General features: G+C 38.5%; 1 protein-coding gene across 1 annotated transcript in view; it reads right to left on the bottom strand.

Moving 5' to 3' along the window:
• opn5 (opsin 5) overlaps positions 1-17,326 on the bottom strand; it is a 53,038-nt gene extending 35,712 nt beyond the window's left edge. Inside the window, exon 1 of the mRNA XM_042503853.2 lies at positions 17,171-17,326. The gene's annotated coding sequence lies outside the window, so the exon portion shown is untranslated. The remainder of the gene's footprint in view (positions 1-17,170) is intronic.
• Positions 17,327-18,140: the final 814 nt, after the last annotated feature.

Genomic DNA, 18,140 nt, shown 5'->3' with positions numbered 1-18,140 from the left:
CCCCCATTGACCTTCACCGACTCTCTAATTTGATTTCTGTATCCAAGCCATCAACTTGTCTGTTAGACCCCATCCCAACTAGGCTACTTAAGGAAGTTTTACCCTTAATAGACAATTCTTTATTCGATATAATCAATGTGTCTTTATTAACGGGGTATGTTCCACAGTCCTTTAAAGTAGCTGTCATTAAACCTCTTCTAAAGAAGCCCACTCTCAATCCAGAGGGTTTAGCTAACTATAGGCCAATATTTAATCTACCTTTTATTTCTAAAATCCTTGAGAAAGTGGTTGATCATCAACTTTGTGACTTTCTCAAAGATAATAGTTTATTCGAGGGCTTTCGTTTGGGTTTCAGAGTTCATCATGATACAGTGACGGCACTAGTAAAAATTTCTAACGACTAATTGATTGCCTCTGATAAAAGTCTGGTCTCTGTTTTAATCCTATTAGATCTCAGTGCCACATTTGACACCATTGACCATCAAATCTTACTGCACAGACTAGAACATTTAATTGGCACTAAGTTGGTTCAAATCATACTTATCAGATTGTTCCCAGTTTGTTCACATCAATGATCAATCCTCCGTGCATACTAAGGTCTGTGCCACAAGGATCTGTGCTCTGACCAATCCTTTTTTCTTTATATATGCCTCCCCTAGGCAACATAATTAGAAATCACTCTGTAAATTTCCATTGTTATGCTGATGATATGCAACTGTATCTATCTGTGAAACCAGATGAGACTGATCAGTAATCTAGACTTTAAACAATAATATCTTGATGTTGTATTCAGACAAAACTTAAGTTATTGTTCTTGGCCCCAAACACCTCAGAAACTCCTTTTCTAAGGCTGTAATTTCTCTTGATTGCATTACCTTGGCCTCGAGCAAGATTGTAAGGAAACTCGGAGTTTTATTCAATCAAGATCTATCTTTTGCCTCGCATATAAAACAAACTTCTAGGACTGCTTTCTTTCATTTATGTAACATCGCAAAAATTAGACATATCCTCTCCCAAACAGATACTGAAAAATTAGTACATGCATTTGTCGCCTCTAGGCTGGATTACTGTAATTCCCTATTATTTGGTTGTCCCAACAAATCTCTTAGGTCTCTCCAACTGGTGCAGAACGCTGCTGCACATGTTCTAACAGGAACCAAGAAAGGGACCATGTTTCTTCTGTTTTAGCTTCTTTGCACTGGCTCCCTGTAAAATCCAGGATTGAATTTAAAATCCATAAAATGGTCAGGCTCCATCCTATCTGTCACAGCTCATAGTTCCCTACCAACCCTCATGATCGCTGCGTTCTGAAAGCGCAGGGTTACTTGTGGTTCCCAAAGTCTCCAAATGTAGGATGAGAGCCAGAGCTTTCTGCTACTATGCTCCTCTTTTATGAAACCATCTTCAAGTTTCAGTCAGGGAGGCAGACACACATTTCCACTTTTAAGGGTAGACTTAAGACTTTCCTCTTTGATAAAGCTTGTAATTAGGGCTGGCTTAGGTTGCTTGGACCAGCCCCTAGTTAGGCTGATGCGGGTTAATCTCCCAGGGGACTTTCTATGATACACTGAGCTCCTTTTTCCTTCTTTTGCTCCCTCAATCTGAAAACACTCGTGTGTTTACTGCATTACGCTAACTCTGTTGCCTCTCTAGAGCATTCCTGCTCCCTTGTTTCCTAGTTTTCCTGGATCCTGGCTGCAATCTTGGCTGCGCCTGATTGTGGTTATAGCTGTGCTGATGCTGTGACCCTGCCTTTGGTCGTGCCCATGCTATGGCTGCACTAATACTGTACCCTCGGCTCGCTCCGATCATGGTCTTGGTTTGCCATTGCTGTGGTCCTGTCTGAAGCTACACCTGTGTTTGTGCTTGATGCAACCTTCTATGACCATTATTATGAGCCACACCTTCACTATCACGAAACGCACGGGACCCTTATCAACAATATCAATATTATCATAGAGTGCATTTAGTATTTTTTACACCTACTGTTATTGTAATATGACATGCATCTGTTTCCATTATTGCTGTGCATCTCCTCCCCTTTCTTCCCCTCTCTTCCCCTCTCTCTTTCTCTTTCCTTTTTCTCATAATTGTAATTCAATTGTTATTTACAACATCTATTGCACGTCTGTCCATCCTGGAAGAGGGATCCCTCATCATCCTCTTCATTTTGTGCCCCATTACAGGGGTTTTTCAGGAGTTTTTCCTTAAGTGATGTGAGGGTCTAAGGACAGAGGGATGTCTTATGCTGTAAAGCCCCCTGAGGCAAACAGTGTTTTTGAAGTGTTGATGTGTGTAGGCTGTGCGATGAAATCACTTAATGAATCACAGGCTACGACATACAACAGAGGGTCGTCAGCGGGCTCATTCATCTACACCACTGTCGTTGTAGAGAAAAATGTTAACAAACAAATTAAGCCTTTGCTGCAGCGGCATTTATGTGTGTCCTAAACAAATCTAGAGAAGAGGAGGGGGAGAATGTCGACGTGGTCATGGCTGGGGAAAAAAGGCCAACTTTGCACGCCAATTTTGCAACGAGAGCTCAAAGTATTAGCATCTATTGGCATTCAGCAGTGTCAGGCTGTTCAGTGCGTCATTTCATGCTGCATTTCTGTTATTTGGTCAGTGGATGTAGGTGGCAACAGCAGTCACACTGTGAGATTCTCATCCCAAATTTCTGACACTGTCAGATATTTATCCCAAACTGTCTTTGATTGCACAACCGTGACAACGGCCATCCTTGCACCTCTCTTATTAATTAACCCTCCCTGTCTCCCATAGTAACTCTGATCGCATCGATCAATCATCCGACTCTTTCATCCATCTTCCATTGGTTGAATATTTTAATTTAAAAGATAGATAGTCCTACCAATCACAACACAATATAGCACCATACAAAAGAAGCTTTCCTTTAATCCTTGATTCTTTTAGTCCTCCGAATAAAACTGTACTTCCAAAATTAGGCAACATACAAACAAAACAATGCCATTCAAAAGTACCAACAAAATTACAATGAATAGCCTACCCTAGTGATAATCAACTCAACAGTCCGTGGGCCAAATCTGGCCACTGTCAGGGTGCCTGGTGGGTCTGAAAATCCTGAAAATGCGCTAAAATCCTTTAAATATCTTTAAATCTTAGAAAATACCTAAATCCTAATATCCCTGAAATGCCCTTAAATTCTAGAAATTTGCTAAAATACTTGAAACATCCTTAAATCCTAGACACATCCTAAAATCCTAGAAACCAAACGGATGAAGCGCCTCAGCAACCTGCCACTCCTTTACTGCTAAGGACAAACACTACTTGTGGACACACACCATTAAGTTGCCACACAGAAATCAGCTCTGACATTTTCAGGTGACTCTGTACATGATTCCAGGGAGAGGGGTCAGTGTATTTGAACACTTTCAGACCTTGTTCTGTTCTATCGTTAAGGGCATCTGTAGAAAATGAGAACTCAGGCCTCTAACCCTTTTAGCTTTCACTGGATAAGATGTCTATCACTAGCCAATTACATGCTTGAAAGAGGATGCAAATGGAACGACTATTTCCTTCCTTTTGTACAGCATAGAATAAGATTTACAGTACATACATATATATATGATAATAATAAAAATAAACTTTAAAAATAATAAAAAATTAATAATGATGCACAGAAATTAAACTTTTGAGTTTTAATCAAACGCTGTTGCCTAAATTACGAATTATTCGCCATAAAACTGGAAGCACTTTTTGAGGGGCGAAGCATGCACCCAAACTCACCAAAAATGGCTCTGTAGCGCCCCCTCCAGATTTCAATGAAGCACCCCCTGTGGTACATTTCACCTAGAGCAGGCATGTCAAACCGGTCCACAGGGGGGCCGGTGTGGCTGCAGGTTTTGTTTCCAACCAAGTAGCAGCACACCAGACTTGACTCATTTAATCAACTGATCTCCGTCTTCAGACAGTTGATTGGTCAAACTGTGTGCTCTTGGTTGGTTGGCACAAAAACCTGCAGCCACACCGGCCCCCCTGTGGACCAGTTTGACATGCCTGACCTAGAGCTACAAAACTTGGGAGGCATGTGTAACAGCCCAAGACCTACAAAAAAGCCCCTTGGACCCATACCCTAAACCCAACAGGAAGTCGGCCATTTTGAATTGAAAGTCCAATTTTAGCGTATTTTTGGCCATTTTCAGGGCTTGCAATTTTTCGATCTTCTCCTACAGATTTCATCCGATTGACTTCAAAATTTAAAAAAACTCTCAGAAGGCCTGGGACATCAAATGTTATTACATTTTTCAGTTTTCGTCACATCGTGTGGGTGTTACTGGGCCAATCATTTCCATGTCTCACCATTAACCAGGAAGTAGTTTATAACTCAGGTACATAGTCCAATCTTCACCAAACTTCACGTTTGATGACTGTCTTGCAACATGAAATGTCATGGAAATTACATGCTTTCTTCTTTGATCGAATGCTCCTACAGATTGAATACGATTGACTTCAAATCTGGTGACAAAACCTTTAACACCTTAATGATGCCTCCCTCTGAAGTATAGGTTTTCCATGAGCACTGTTGCCATGGAGACCCAGTGGTGGCCGTCAAAAAGGAAGTTGTTGTAATTTCACTTTACATCGACCAATTGGCCCCAGATTTCACAGTTGTGGTCAGGCTGCAGCCCTGAACACATCAACATGTCCTGAAATATGATACTCACTGAGCCACCTACTGTCAACAGGAAGGACGCCTCGTACCACAACTATCCTTAGATTTTCATGAAGTTTACATGTTTTGTTTGACAAATGATGTAGACCAAGATGCAACAGTTTTTGTGCGTCCAAAGGAAGTAATTCACCATCGTTGCCATGGCCACGAGATCTTTGCCACCAAACAGGAAGTTGTTGTAACTTCACTTTGCATCAACCGATTGGCCCCAGATTTTACAGTTGGGATCAAGGTGCAGCCCTGAAAACATCCACATGTTAATTAAGTCTGATAATGACAGCGCCACCAACTGGCAAAAGGAAGTAAGCCTCTCAACATAGTTATACTGTGATTTACATGACATTTACATGGTTTGGTCTACAAATGATGTAGACCAAGATGACATGCATTTTGTGGTCTCCAGCGCCACCTAGTGGCCACAGGAAGTATTACCCCATACGTAATATCTAACTATAGGATCGAAACTCTATGCCTGCTTGTTCCCATTTGTGAAGATCATATATTTTCTTTGAACGTTGTTGCCTTGGCAATGCAGTATTCGCCACAAAACAGGAAACTTCTGTAACTTCAGTTTGCAATAACTGATTGGCCCCAAACTTTACATGTGATACTCAATGCCCCTACTGACAACAGGAAGTACGCTGTGTAACAATATCATCATTTGATTTACATGCAATTTACATGGTTTGGTCTAAATATGATGTAGACCAGGATGATGTAAATTTTGTGGGGTTTTTTGTGAATTGCATTGTGTGAAATATCTTACTCAATGGTCCAAACTTTCTGCATGCATTTTCTGGCTTACACTACAATTAAAGATTGGGGCAGCTGGAGTCACACCAGTTACCCTGAGTTGCGTGGGGATGCGAAGGCCCATTCATCGCTGCTTGCAGCTTTAATTCTTTATGTAATTGTCTTAACTGCATTATGTGTGCAATAATCCAACAACAGCACACCTCTGTGCAATTATTCAAAAGTGCAAAATTCTTTCAACTCTTATATGTAGGCTCTATTTAGTGTGTTACTTATATTGTATATATTGTATTTATCCTTGCTTTAATTCTTACTAACGTATGTATCTGTTGTACAATGTAGCATAACACAAATATTTAATATTTTTACATATATAGTAGTTTTATATTTTACACACTTTACACACTCAGCACATTATACATTTCACTAATTTGAATATTCAAATACTAGTGCTGATTGTTTGTTACTGTATCTCTTTATCTTTTATATTTTCACACACTTTACAGTCCCAGAACATTATGCATACTTATATTTTTAAATATTTACATACTAGTGCTAAATATGCTTACTATTACTGTATTCCTACTATATATTTTACATACTTTGTGCTGTTTTTTTTATTTCTGCTTGTAATAATTCTCTATGCTGAAATCAGAGCGACTTGCGATTAACCGCAATTTCCCTCCGGAGATCAACAAAGTATTTATGATGTGGGCGTGTCTGGTGGCTTAGTGGATATAGCAGGCGCCCCTTCAATAATGGCACTGTCCGTGCCGCTGCAGCCGCAGGTTCGAGTCCAGTTTGCAGCCCTTTGCTGCACGTCATCCCCTCTCTCTCCCCCTTTCACACTGCTGATCTGTTCTATCTAATAAAGGCAAAAATGCCAAAAAAATACTCTAAAAAATAAAAAGTATTTCTGATGTGTAAGGAATTATTTCACAACAGGCTGCAGGTCAGGTGGTATTCTTTGACAAAATCATGGATAGACGATACTTTGAAACACTATCATCACAGAAGGTGCAGCATCATACACCAGGGCTACTGTGGGTTGGATCATTATTTCTTCTCATACAATGACCCAAAGCAAACTGCTGCTGCAACTTGAACTGCACCAGAGGGAATAAACTGTATAAGGACATGGACTTCAGCCCTAACAAGCACTTGAAAGGGTTTATCTGAAAAAAAAGTAAGGCAGGCCCACAGTAAGAGCTTGTCTGAGTCATAGAGAACTCCTGGGAGACAAAACTGATGGCTGATCACAAGTACAGACACAGGTACAGAAGAAAGCATAGCTGTATTTTCATTCAATTTCATTATTTTGACTTGTGCTTTGTTGATAATATTTTTGGAAGCGACATATCAGTTCATTATCAGTCAAGTGTCAGAATCATTGACAGCTTCGGGCCAGCAGGGAGAAAGAAAGACAGAGCTTCCTCACTTACTGCACTGAGACATAACTAGGGTTCTAAGCGTTACCACGTTTATCGCCATGCAGGTAAAGTTTGTGCATAACGCGTTATTATATTTTAATCATGAGGATCCAGGCTTCAATCCCTGTCTCTAAGAGTCTCTACCTGGCTGAGTTTTAAAGCTGGAGTGATGATCCTGGTATCATGAAAGTAGAGGACCCGAGGAATCCAGTTGTTCCAACCACGTCATACTAGCTTCTCAGAGAGGCATGCTACATAACAGAGTTAGTCTAAGTTATGGCAAGGAAAAATGGCATGGTCATTTCCCAGGGGTTCTTTGACCTCTGACCTCAAAATATCTGAATAATAATGGGTTCTATGGGTACCAATGAGTCTCCCCTTTACAGACATGCCCACTACATGCTAAAGCCAGGTAGTTGGGGGCAAAAACCCACCAAGCAGTTTTTTTGTATGCCGTAGAGCTGGGCAATATAACAGCCATGTACGATATAACAATATCTTTTAGAGCAGTTTATAGATATAGACAATATCATATATTTATTGATATTGTGTTATATGCCGTTGCATAACACTGTTCATCCAAAAATCCATGCCAGTGTGCTTACTTTCTCTCTCACACTATGCACAGCTCCGCCCCACTCAAAGCTTCACCCACTCACTCACTGACTCGTTCTCTAGCAACAATAGGAAAGACACCATGCTTTTTTTCTTAATGTGTCTGTTCAATCTTCAGTGCAACATGAGTCATCAGTTCTTCTTAGAAGCTGTAGTTTATTGTGTGACACAGAGACAAATGTGTTAAAAAAGAAAAATGCAGTGATAACACAGACAAAAGTGTCACAGTGGGGCATTTTCAAGGCTCCACACCAGGACTATTCGATTGCATTTTGCACCATCGAACACCACTGCGACTTGCATATGCTGTAAATATATTAACAGGAGAGCTTACAGTGATTAAAGCTCCAGACTTAACAGCTGTAACAGTGGTAGTGGTGGTAGTGTGAGTAAGTGAGGTTGTGCTTTTGTGTTTATTTGTAATTTTAATTTTAGCTCTTATTCAGGTAATATCCTGTTTTTGTTATTTTACCAATCTTTTTTTTGTTTTTGCTAATTTAAGGAAGTTTTTTTGTAACTTTTTACTAATTTCTTACTAATTCTTGTTCTTTCCATGTTTTTGAAAGAAATCAAGCCAATCTGTTTGGGTTTCAAAGGGTTACTCTCATGAAACACCAAGCATGATCACATAAAATAAATTAATAATAAAATAAAAAAAACAGATGTGTAGATTACAGAGTATAATGCTTCAAATGTGACGAATGACGTAGTGTTGTTAGAGGGAGGGCGGCTTTTCTCCTGAGGATTTAATTAGTCTGTTAAGGAGTACCTGTCAATACCATGACAGTCTAATGCACAGTGAAATACTCTGTGGTTGCAAAAGAGGGCTTGAAGCCAGTGCTTTAGCAACATCTACCCGATCTTAGCAGAAACACACACACATACACACACACACACACACACACACATACAAGCAAGAATGCACACTCACACACTCTGCCAATCAAACATCTAAAGGGGAAGGATTTCTCTGGCTTCCATGTGTATACTTGTGACCTAAAATACAAAATACTTTCCCTCAAAAACTATTATATGTACATATTATACTGTATATTAAATATCTTTCCAATTCTTGTTTAATATACGACTTCTGTTGCTGTTGTTGTATTTTGTGCTTCATAATGTGCAGCACATTTTTAATGTGAGACAGGTCTGGACTGCAGCAAGGCCAGTCTAGTACGTGAATTGTTTGACTAAGAAGCCACCCTGTTGTAAAATATAGAGTATGGGTCTTGACATTGTCTCACTGCAGGGATGTCAATGATAGAGACCTCCTCTGGATGGCAGCATATGTTGCCTTTCAGAATCCATGGTGTCTTTACAGATATGAAGGTTACTCATGATGGCATGGGCACCAACACACCCCCATACCACCACAGCTGCTGGCTCTGAGCTTTGAGCTGGTTACAGTCTGGATGATCCTTTTCTTCTTTAGTCCAGAGGACACGATGTCTATGATTTTCTAAAACATTAAAGCAATTGTGTGTTGAGAAACATTCTTGAACTGTTGGACTGCGTGTCCACACAGATTTTTACATCTTGATCACCCTTGCTTGAGTCTTTTGAGGATGTCCCTTGCATATTCAATAATAATAGCATTATCCATTAGAATATTCTAAACAGGTGTTTTTTGAGCATCCCAACCTTTTTGTCCCAATTTTTTTACAGCTTGCTGCAAGCATCAAATTTAGAACGAGTGTATACTTATAAAAAAAAAATCAAGTTTTCACTTTGGACATTTAATATCTTGTCTTTGTACTTTATTTAACTTAATATAGGTCAAGAAAGATTTGCAAATTATTGCAGTCTGTTTTTCATTTATGTTTTACACAGCGTCCCGACTTTCTGGGAATTGTGGTTGGACATTCGACAAAAAAAAAGAAAACAGGGGGACCAGACAGTAACTATGTACATAGGGTATCCTTTCATGACAATGTTCCTTCATTGTTGTTATTTTTGTTTCTTGTGTCTAATGCCTTTGCAGTGTTTTATCACCTTGTTTAAAATCCATCCTTTTTAATTATCATCATCTTGCTGTATCCATCTGTACGGTAAAATGTGATGAACATTAAACATGGTTGGAGATTTCCAACAGTGCTCTTTTAGCCCAGCCCCCCTTGTGGTGACTACATTGACCTGGTGATCGTTAATTGAGGTTGAGACAGTTTTTGAATACTGGTATATAGCTAACGGTACAATGGTGAAATGGGGGGACAGAATTCTTGCCTTCAAGCCGGCAAGGCGGTAGTAATGCCATTAAAACAGTGTCTATGTAAAAGGACAGCAGGCAGGACGTGTGTTGTGTTGTTTTGACGGTGTGTTATGTGCGCTGTGTTAACATGCAGCTCATAGCAGTAAACTGCACTAAACCTGTTGCTAATATTGCAGCTGGACAGAACCTGTCACGTCTGCATGATACACTGCTGGACAGTATCACGTAGAAAGGCCTCTAGTAATGACATAATATAAGGAGCATACACGGGACGGGTAGTGTATAGGTCTAACAAACCTCAGACTTTCACCCAGGAGGTCTGTGTTTGCTTCCCATCTTCTTCTTCTACATTTCACCATGTGCTTTTTTTGCCATAATCTAACCATCTGTACCCTTGTTGTATAATCCTAAGAATTTGCCAAAGCCACATGCTTTGGTAGTGTAATCCCACCATGTGCTTTTGTTGACATCTCAGCATCAGTGCATCCCAGAATGTCAATAGCAGACGCAAAAGGATACCTAGAGTGTAGTAAGTAGACCACTGACTAAGCGGCAATATATGCAGACTTGAGATGAGAACGTGTTGGGACTTTGGGAGTCCCTTACCCTCTGACCAGACAATGACATCAACCACCATATAAGTAAATTGTCATGTTATGCCATTATTGTTTGTTATATGTCACATTAGAGGCTGATTCTGTTGTGTTACATGTCAGGCCAGTCATATCTCTTTTGATCCCACAATGCCAGCATTCTGTCTAAAATAACATACTGAAACGATGCTGCTGATGTTCGGTTCTGTGTAAAAATGTAAAGACGGCATAAAATAATGGACTTTGCAGAGGCTCTATAGCACCATCTCAGTATAAATTATTTGAAACTAACATGTTTGATGTTTTCTAAGCAACTCTTTAGTTAATGGGAGCATTAAAGGAAAACCAACATTTAATGGTCTCTATCATTCTTTCTCACAGTAAATGAAGCATTCATACTTTGATTTAATGCGATGAGAATCAAAGGCCTCTCTCATGATATGATGAAATTCTCTCAGAATTTGCCTAAAGCAAAACCACTGGTACTACACATAAAAGCAGACATTTTAATGACTTCAAAAGGGAAAAAAACTCAGCTATTCTTTGGTCATCAAATTAGCTGAGGCTGACATCAGAGATTAGCCCTTTGAAACCTGGGCAATTTGGCCCAATTTCTTAAAAATATGGGAAGAAGGTCATGAGCAACCTTAGAAGAAATAATCAAGAAATTAGTAAATAGTACAAGTAAATTAGTTGAAAATTAGCAAAACAAACAAACACAAAGAAGGGAAAAGAAAAACTGAATAAATACAAAATAAAAAAATAAGGAAATGACCTGATAAATTGCTTGAAAAGTAGAAAAATTCTCTAAAATAATCAAAAATACCAAGTTCCTTTTTGCTTTTTTTTCCATGTTTCTGAAAGAAAGCAAACCTATTTGCTGAGCATTCAGTGGTTTAAATCTTGTGAAAGGTGTCTGAAAGTATCACAACGAAAGTAATATCACTCCAGGTCAAAGGGTTAAAATACTTTCTTCTGTGTACATGTGCATGTAACCTTTTCAAATTACATGCACTAAATTATTTACTGCAGGGTGCATCATTTGATGTATTAGTACTTCCACCACTGCCGTATCCAAGCAAAGATATCCAACATTGAGTGATGCAACATTTTCTTCATCATGACACTTCAAATATTAGAATATTTTCAATGTGTTATTGTCACAGCTCAGGTTTCTTAGGTTGTTTTCATTCATTCATGTTGTTTCCTGTTTTACTTTGAAACTCACATCTCCTCTCATTTCAGATCACTTCACATCCTGCCCCGTGTGTTTTCCCTCCCTTTTGATGGCTTCACCTGTGTCTGATTGTCTGTCCTGCCCTGATTAGGCTCACCTGTGCCTTGTTATCCTTCCCCTCACCACAGTATTTAGTGTGTGTCTCGTTTCCTCTCTGTGCCAGTTCGTCTTAGCCTCCCTGTGTGTCGACGTTCCAGCCTTTCGTTTCCCTTGTGTCTCTTTGTTGGTTTTTTGGACTTCGCCTGTTTTTTGACTTTGCCTCCGCCGTGCCCCTTTTGGATACTTTTGCCTCAATTGATCATCCTGTGTGTACCAAAGCTGTTTCGTCCAGTAAAGACTTCTTATTTACCAGAACTGTCTTCTGAGTCGTGCGTTTGAGTCCATTTTCTCCTGGTTCACCAGTTGTAACAGTTATCATGTATTTGAGCTAAATTTCCCTTCGATTTTCTCAAAAACAATCTCAATAACTTTGTCTATATATGACAGTTAAAAAGCAGAAAACTTGCAATGTGTTAATAAATCATTGGATCTGTCCTTCCTTTAGCAGTAATGTGTTGTGAAACTACTTCAGATTTTATAGAGTCATAAGAACATTTTGGGCAGAAATCCACTGCACTTCCCAGAAAACAAAGTTGTTTTTATCATCTTAGAACTCCTGTGGTGGTGTCACATATTCAACAAGACCTAGTGAAAAAAATGATGGGCCTTATGCAAGAAATGATATGCAAACAAATGTTCTTTTATTTTTGCTTGTATCCAGGATTTGTTCTTATTTTGTTAGTACCCATTGATTTTTGGGATTCACCAATGTTATCTAAGTTTTGCTCTTCTCTTCAGTAAGAGAACATTTTACGAGTGGTTGAGAGCACTCTTTCCAAGATAAGAGAAAAATATCTTGTTTTCACAGGCCACAAATTGTTGTCCAACACAAGTAAAAATAAATGTTATATTTGAAGAACACAAAAAAAACTGTGTTTATAAATTTCATTAAATTTAATTTGTGTGCTAGAGTAATTATAATGACTGGATTATTAAATTTCAGGGCTAAAGAAATACTGCTACACTTGGTGCATTGATCGCAATTACTGAAATTTCAGTTACTGTGCGTCCCTCTGCTGAGCAGAGCTGGAATGTAACCATGTGCGATTACTCAATTACTGTACTTAAGTACAAGTCTGAGGAACTTTAACAGTACTTGAGGATCTTAATCTCATGCCACTTTCTACTTCTACTCCACAAGACTTTAGAGGGAATTATGGTTCTTTTTATACTCCAATATGTTTGATTGTTAGATGACTACTTTAACAATTAAGATTTTTGTGCACAAACAAAAACTATGAAAATATACAAGTGCAGTGAAACATGCAGTGTGAAACATTTAGTCGATTAAGTATTTCAATTATTTAGATTTATTCAATTATTTAAACCTTTTTGCATGCATACTTTTACTTTTAATACTTCAATACATTTCCCTGAAATCACACTTACTTTTACTTTGTTTCTATTTATTTAACAAAATTTCACTACTGCAGAAGCTCTTCTTCTTGCCTCTTATAGCCTTCTTTGGTGCCATGGCTCTGGTCCATGTGCCAGAGTCTTTGCACATAGCACTGAACCTGCCCTTATATATAGTGTTTAGGGGATGATCAGTGGGATTCATCATTGAGCACATCTGGTCAGAGCAGATTGGGGTTGTTAAGAGCATTTGGTGCATCTGGAATTGACTTCTCTTATATTATCTCTTAACAGAAATTTTTTTTAAAAAGATCATTTTAATTGTACCATACAAGCAGCTGTGCATCTAAAGAATTTTGTGCACAGCTCAATTTTTACATGCACTACCATGCACATTCACATGCTATTTTGAGCACTGTGCACACACTGTCACTGCAGATTAAATTACAGTGACCACCTGCAACTTTTTAGCTGTCGATCAGCTTTCCTAATACAAAATTTAAGCATTTCAACTTGCTCTCCCTTTCAATAATATAAGACATGGGTCCGAATTAGATATAGTGTCTCTCTCCATCTTGTTAGAAATCTTCCTCAGGGGATTAAGTGTTGAGCTCCAGAGGCATGCTGATGAATATCTGCTGGTATAAAGCTGTGGAGTGTAAATTCGTACATTTACTCAAGATTTTGAGGTACTTTTAATGTTTCTATCATATAGCGAGGGATACTTCTGCGCTACCATGTTGCTGTGCTTTTTACTCTACAATATTTGACAGCTGACGATGATCTGCTTCTGAAATATAAGACATTATTCAGTAAGCTTTTAAAAAGTAAAGAAATTGAATTTCAACTAACATCAAAGTTTCATTTTTCATAACTCTATTTCAGCAACTAATCTCTTTCTGTCTGTTTTTATTACAGCTATGATAACCATTTTATACATGTTGAATTTACCCTTTCAAAATCAATTCAAAAAATCAGTTTTCTTGTGCTGCTTCAGACCCCTTTGAGCAACTATTTAACCCTTTGAATTCTGAGCAAATAGGTGTGGTTTCTTCAAAAACATTAAAAAAAAAAAGGAATGAAGCATCTTGGTAAGAAATGTCCCACAAATTGCAAGAAATAAGTAGGTTTTTGAAAAGGCTAGGGGAAAAAATGTTGAGGAAAAAATAGTTTTGTTTTTTTTTTGATTTCTTATTAGTTTTTTGTTTGTTTGGGGTTTTTTTATTTTTAGGTAAGTTTCTTGCAATTTTTAATTTTCCTGGAAATTTTTGGGTCATTTCTTTTTTTGTTTCTCATGCCTTCCTCTCATTGTTGTCACAATTTGTTCAACATGGTTTTCCAACATGGTGGAAAATCTATACATCTAAAAACTGAACACTTTCACTGTGCTAATACAAACTCTGCTCCTGAAATGCACTACAAGAAAATTGATGTTAATCCAGGTGTTGAGGGGTTAATCCCCATGATGGAGCATCTTTTTTTTTCTCCTGATGTTATTAGAAATGCTTATGGGCAAATATGTTTTTGAAAAACAATGCAGGATTTAAAAGTCCATTACAGAATGAAGGAATTAGTTGAGCTCGAGGCTGTGGCAGAATGCAGCTGCAGAGCAGTTTCATAATGGATGTTCATAATCAGGCTCTAAATCTGATTGGTGTTGACACACAGCTCTGCTCCTCCCAGGTGACCAGTAAGTCCACTTGCCATGTTACTTAGACTATATGTATCCAGTTTGCTCATCAGAGGTCTAACATGGAGAATTAGATCTCTAATGTACTTTTATTGTACTTGTACTTTTGTTGATCTGTTCTGTAAACACCACATCTATTGCATGTCTGTCCATCTTAGAGGGGGGATCTATCCTCAGTCGCTCTTCAGAGGTTTCCTCGTTAAAGGAGTTTTTTTGGGGGGGTTTCCATAGTTGTGGTGAGGGTCCATGGACAGAGGGATGGCGTACGCTGTAAGGCTCTCTCAGGCAAACAGTGATTTGTCACAGTGGGCCTCATAAAAAATTAAATGCATGAATGCATCCTAGGTTTGTTTATTTCAAATCATTTAAAATAACCTTTCTATCTCCTAGACCCTTTGTCTGTACTTTTTCTTAATTTTAATTCTTAAATCATTTAGCATGTAATCTTACATTTTATATATTATCTCTTTACTCTTTTATTGTAAATATGTGTACTTTATTATGTTTTTTTTTATATTTTATTGCTCTGTAAAGCATGTGAGTACCCTGTTGTATGAAATGTGATATAAAAATAAAGCTGCCTTGCCTTACCATAGATTATAACAAAAAAAAAATGTATTTAATAATCGGTGTAATGGGGCGGCAGTAGCTCAGTCAGTCCATAGGGACTTGGCTTGGAAACACCTAACCCCCGCAAATGCTCAGGGCACCTCTTCATGGGCAGCCCCTTCACTCTGACATTATTTGTTGCATGTATAGGTCTGTTTGTGCATTTGTGCACAAGAGCGAAAAAAATTGAATTTCCCCCCGGGATGGATAAAGTACATCATCTTCGTCTTCTTATAGCAATGCATTAAGGCCATTTCTGCATTCTGCTACCGTCATCAAATATGCAGTTCCAGATTGTAGCAGATACCACTGCAATACTACTCTGTTGTTTCAAAATGCATATGAGAAAGGACAAGTATATCTATTAACCCTTTGAAACTTGAGCAAATGGACTTGATTTCTTTAAAAATCATGGGAAGGAGGCAAAAAGCAACAAAAGAAGAAATTACCCAAACGACACAAATGACACAAATGACACAAATGACACAAAAACAAAAGACCAAGGAAATTAAAAAGTGCTTATAATATAATAATTCTGTAACATTTTTTTGAATGTGTACTAATAATTATAAATATAGTTTTTCTCCAGATTTTTTTTTTTTCATTTGACATTTTCCCCCATTTTTTAAAATCAGTTTTTTACATTTAATAATTTCTTGCAATCTGCGGAACACTTTTTTACAGAGTTGCTCATTTCCTTTTCCCAATGTTGTTGTTGTTGTTGTTGTTGTTTTAAGGAATCATACCAATTTGCTCCAGGTTCAAAGATACAAATTCCTGTGAAAGATGCTGTAAGTAAAACCAGAAAAGTGATGTTTCTTCAGGTTTAAAAGGCTCATAACTATTGTCATTGTTTCTTAAGTAGCAATGATGTGTAGTTGATGAAGGAACCTCCGCTGACACCGACTTGGTTGCATAAGAATTAATTCATTACAACAAAGTTCAGCATCCACCAGGCACCATGGTCTGCCTAGGAGAAGATTCGGGACCAATGTGAATCTCTCCCTTACAACTCATGCATGTCTCTTATATAGGTACAAGCATCTACACATTCATCAGTGAACATTCCTCACTTATTGTATTTAATCACAAAAATAACCCCCAAGGGCCACAGTCCATATCATGTAAGCCTAGTATCAATATTCTACTCATCTGACTCCGAGACGTAATCATCCCTAGACCTCTGACCTCAAGATAAGACCCATATGAACAGAGCATAATACACCTCACTATTGTAATTAAATATTGAATATATATACAAATAACCAGTTTCTTCTGTGAGACTCCAGTAATTCATTAATTACCAATTACGAGGTTCTCCCTGTACATCAGCATATGATTTAATTATTTTTACATTAAAAAAAACATATTTTGACAGTATTCCTTGTCTCAACCTGTCTGCACATCTTACTCTAATTTCGGTGTCCCGTTGTACCTGAGAGGTTAAACTCAGGGCGAAGAAAGCCTAGAGGTATCCTCACTGTTTAACGGTACAGTGTTTATTTTTGTGCCCACCTGAAGGCGATCCGGCGGGTAGCATCAGCTGATCCATCACACCCGAGCCTGTTTCAGTCTGGATCTCGCGACTGAGCACCATACTTGTTGAGAATAAACATTAAAAGTCAGAAGGAGGTGTTTTGAGTGTGGAGACTGACGCTGTGTCTGCGCTCACACTCGCAGCACATTCAGTTATAGCTGTTGGTTTTTTTTTGTTTGTTTGTTTTTTGTTTTTGTTTTTATTTATATATATATTTGAGCAACATGTAGCCTACCCTAATGGGAGACATGCCACACAAAGAGCGCAGAAATTCCGCTGTACCAAACACGCAGAAAATCCTTAAGAGAAGGTTTGCTTCATGTCTCACCTTGTGTTCATCGGTCATCAGTCATCCTCGGCGGATTTTAATTCCCATAAATAAAGTGTTCCTCTGAAGACGCCGTGCTGTCCAGTCCTGTAGTAAAATATTCCTGAGGTTCAGCAGTTTCTCCTGTGCGCCGCAGAGACGCTCTGACTCCACTGCTGAGCGGCAGCATCGACTCAGTGCGCCCGCCTCCCTGATCACTTACTTTTACAGTCCGCACACCCCGTCAAGTGAGAAGAATCATAACTTCCGGTCTAATCTTTCACAATAAACTCCACCCAATCTTATTGCTTTGCAGAGCTGTCATTGATGACAGAGAGTGACTCAGGCCACATGGAAACACTGAGGTCTGAACAGACAGGACTGTCACTGTGAATGTGTGGGAGAACTCATTGTAGGCTTATTGACAGTTTATATTTTTCTCTGGTGCTGATCAATAAACCAGATGAGCACTTTTTGCTTCTCTCAGTTTTCTTGGCGGATTTCCATTACAAATTTGCACAAAATTCTAGCGATATTCTCTAAATGTTGATAAAACACAATTGTGACATGCGTTTCCTTTGAGCGATGTTTGAGTGATGTTCTCCGGCGATAACTTTCCAAAAAGCATGGTGATGGATGTTCAAAACATGAGCAGCTTTAATTCTATTGCAGCCACGCAAAGTTATGTGATGTTAAAACACCACCTGTAGCTCCTGCTGCATCATGAGGGAGCCAGTTCTGACTGACAGGCACATGGCCATAGCATCATGTGACCTAGAAAAGCCAAGAAGGTGTTTCCATTGCAGTTTTGGGAATTATGGCTTTTTCAAATTACCTGAAATACCACCTTATTACTTTTCTTCATAGAACATAACAACAGTATGTGAGAACAGTCTGCTTTTTCAGGTCCGACAGAAAAAATAACAACTTCTTTTTGGCGCTTTATTAAACTGATTAATCCAACAATGGGGCACAAAAGGCCAGGATATAT

The sequence above is a fragment of the Plectropomus leopardus genome, chromosome 16 (assembly GCF_026936395.1).
Source record: "Plectropomus leopardus strain MGB_pleo_1.0 chromosome 16, ASM2693639v1, whole genome shotgun sequence".
Classification (NCBI taxonomy): Eukaryota; Metazoa; Chordata; class Actinopteri; order Perciformes; family Serranidae; genus Plectropomus; species Plectropomus leopardus.
This window is presented reverse-complemented; position numbering and strand designations above follow the sequence as displayed.